General features: G+C 36.4%; 1 non-coding gene across 1 annotated transcript; it reads right to left on the bottom strand.

Moving 5' to 3' along the window:
• Window positions 1-357: 357 nt before the first annotated feature.
• LOC122107169 lies at window positions 358-464 on the bottom strand. The gene has a single exon (XR_006147302.1). It is a non-coding gene; the product is annotated as a U6 spliceosomal RNA (small nuclear RNA).
• Window positions 465-3415: the final 2951 nt, after the last annotated feature.

Here is a 3415-nt window from a genome sequence, read left to right as displayed (position 1 = left end):
CTAACAAATTGGGCGATGTCATTCTTTCTGATGGAGGCATAGAATTCCATTGTGTAAATATACCGTATTTTCTTGATCCATTCATCTAATGGGGGCATTTGGTTTGGATTCATATCTTAGCTATCATAAATAATGTTGCAATCAACATAGTTGTGCTGGTAGTTTTAGTATGGTCTTGTTTATGATCATTTGGGTAAATCCCCAAAAGTGGGATTACTGTGTCATACGGGAGTTTTATGTAGAGTCTTTTGAGGAACCTCCATACTGCTTTCCAAAGTATTTGAACAAGTTTACACTCCCACCAAGAATGCAGTACGATTCCCTTGTGACCACACACCTTTCAGCATCTGTTGTTGTAAAAATATGGAATACTACACAAATTTTCATGACATACTTGCACAGGGGGCATGCTAATCTTCTCTGTATTATTCCAATGTTAGTGTATGTGATGCTAAATTGAGCACAGAACATTTTTTTTATATAAAGTATAATTTTTATTGATTTTATTAAACTAGACAATTCAACAAAATTAAGTTCAAAAGAATTGTTGTGAAATTTTAGAATCATATATTTCTTACATAAGCACACATTTAGGAATAAAATCAAGATAGACATGCCAAAAACAAAATAATTCCAGATATTTGTAGTCCAAGAGATGTGTAGGGGGAGGAATTCAATTATTCTATACAAGGCACCTGTCAAAATGAACATTGCAGCAAGTTTTTAGGTTTGTTAAAAGTTTTAAGGTTTTAAATATGCTTAATTTTGGGATTTTGCTTATATATGCCCAAAATAGGACCGTTTGGCAGGTATAAAACTTTTCTATAAAGTATTTAAGATTTATGGTAACAGACATTAAGTACTAAGTATGTACATTTCAGAGTTTATGGAAACTTTATTAATGAGAAGTTGCAAAGTCTTTGTGTAAAGAAGCAGAGTGAAGAGTTAAGACTTTAACTATACAGTTTCTGTTAAAACTTTAGGGATTCCTTACTTTATTTGATAGCAAGGAATAAATGATGATATAAGCCATAATGTACGCATGTATGTTACTATTCACACACATACATATACACACGTATACATGCACACATGGAGAAAGACACATAATTACAGCCAACACAAGTTTCACCAGTTGTTGAATATGCCTTAAACTGAATACTAGAAACAATATATGTTGAAGATGTATTTGTCTCTAAGAGTTCATTTACCACTCCTCTGATCTCTTAAAACTGGTAGTTTTAGAGAGATTTGACTTACAAAATGCAGTACAAGTGATAGCAAGTCACTTGGAAACCTCAGTAAGTATGTCATATGGTGTCTCCCTGCTCCTCAAGGATTGCTTAGTCTTGTAGACACTTTCAACCACCAATTTAGCAGGAGAATACCCTGGTAAAGAGTAAAGTTATAAGGTTTTAAATGGCATCCTTACTTGAGCTCTTTTTCCAACAACCAGCATGAATTTGTAGGCAGATGAGTGAGTCCTCAAAAAATTGGACTCTACATATATATTTAACTGACCCATGTGAAAATTCCTATGTGAGAAATGCTGACTGAGGTCTTGCTGATTTCCTGGCCAAGAAAATAAGAAAAAAAGAAAGTATTTTTAATGTTTTAAAGTTTGAGAATAATTTGTAACCTGTCAATAAATGTGTAGAACACAATTATACCAACTGACAAAAAAAAATGATGGCATTTCATTTATGTGCTCTTGGATTTGGCCAGTGATTTTAGAGGTGTCTACACAAGTAGAATCAGCATAAATCAAGCCAGCATTTTTTCATTTATGATATAAGGAAAGGTTACTGGTTGACCCATTGTAACAATGAAATATACAAGACACATTACAAGAGGATGGGTGAATGGGGGAGGTGGGGAGGTGTGAAGGGAAGGGATGGTAGGGGAAAAACAAAGGGGAGGGTAACAATGCTCAATAAGAAATGTACTCATTACCTTACTCATGTAACTGTAACCCCTCTGTACAGTATTTATAATAAAAATATATATTAAAACATACAAGGAAAACTTCTGTACTTATATGAAGTTGTATTTGTCACTCAATATAAGTAAGGTATTGGTTTTAGGACCACAGGCTTATTACTTTGGATACTCTAAATCTCTACATGAACACATTATATTATTTACATTAGAATCTGCCCACCAGCTAGTGCAGTATAATTGCTGTGAGAATTTTTATTACATTCTATATTTGTAATGAAAACTAAAAGTATATTTATGCACAATCAACAGATACAAATTTTTTTAGATAAATTTTGTATGCAGTTTGAGGATGGAATTGGAGAGCAATTTCGAAAAGCACAAATTTCATCAAAAAGACCAGTCTGCAAATTGTAACAAGGAGCTAATCCAGCATCATTGAATAGTATGGAACTCCAAGGAGAAGTACTTGAATTGAGACAATATCAGAAAGTGTAACAACCCAAGGACTTTTTAAAATGCAGCTGCTAGAATTCTCATGTAGAGCTTTCATAACTGTTTGTGAAGCACAAATCAGAACCTCACTGAAATGTAAATGGTTTTCTCTCAACTTTCTGTCATGATCAGTCATTATCAATCAACATATAGCTAATCTTGAATAATCCTCTAATAAAATGTTGATGGAGTGTTTATATGCAGAAAACCTCGGAAGGCTAACTTTTTCCAATTAGGACAGTCTGTATTTTATGATCCAGCCGAGAGAAAACTAGGTAAGCATCCATTTACAACCTTCTGAATAATTCTGATTCTGCCCACATCACTTATCTATCCATACCTGTGCCCGAGTGAAACGATTTCAAAATAATTTATCATTTAAAATTTAAATTTATGCTTCAGGGAAGATATCGAAGGAGAACCTGGAAGCTAAACAAGCTCTCACATAGAAAACAGCTTTAGTGCTCCAGTGAAAAGTCCTAAGCTGGAGAATCACACCAAGTGTGCCAGCACAGTAGAGAGAGTTAGGCCAGAGAGGGAAAAACCGGGCAAGGAGACAAATCTGAGCACTTGCCAGCAGCTGTGGTTGCAGCTGTGGCGGGGGCAATTGCGGCTGTAGGCGCCATACCTGCAACACAGAGAGTCTACGACAAAGGAGCCAGATGCAGCAGGTGAGAGGATTCTACTCAACACCAGCAAGAACTGACAAGGAGCAGACATCTTCATCCTTCAGATCACAGACCAGAGATCACCCAGGAACCAGACTCCTGTGTGAGTAGAAGCATGATTTCCTCACTCCTTCTCAGGGAGCAGAGAAGGGAAGGCCACCCCTCCCTGCCCACTACCGGAGATCTCCATCTCTGATACTGGCAAAGGCCTCGCTGAGCAGCTAGCTCAACTCAGTCTTTGGATGAAAACAAAAAGTAATTTAGCAGGTCACAGGAACCTAACCTGACCTGCCAGGCTCAGCTCTATGCAGGGA

Source organism: Dipodomys spectabilis, unplaced genomic scaffold, assembly GCF_019054845.1.
Source record: "Dipodomys spectabilis isolate Male_0828 unplaced genomic scaffold, ASM1905484v1 ptg000047l, whole genome shotgun sequence".
Taxonomy (NCBI): domain Eukaryota; kingdom Metazoa; phylum Chordata; class Mammalia; order Rodentia; family Heteromyidae; genus Dipodomys; species Dipodomys spectabilis.
This window is presented reverse-complemented; position numbering and strand designations above follow the sequence as displayed.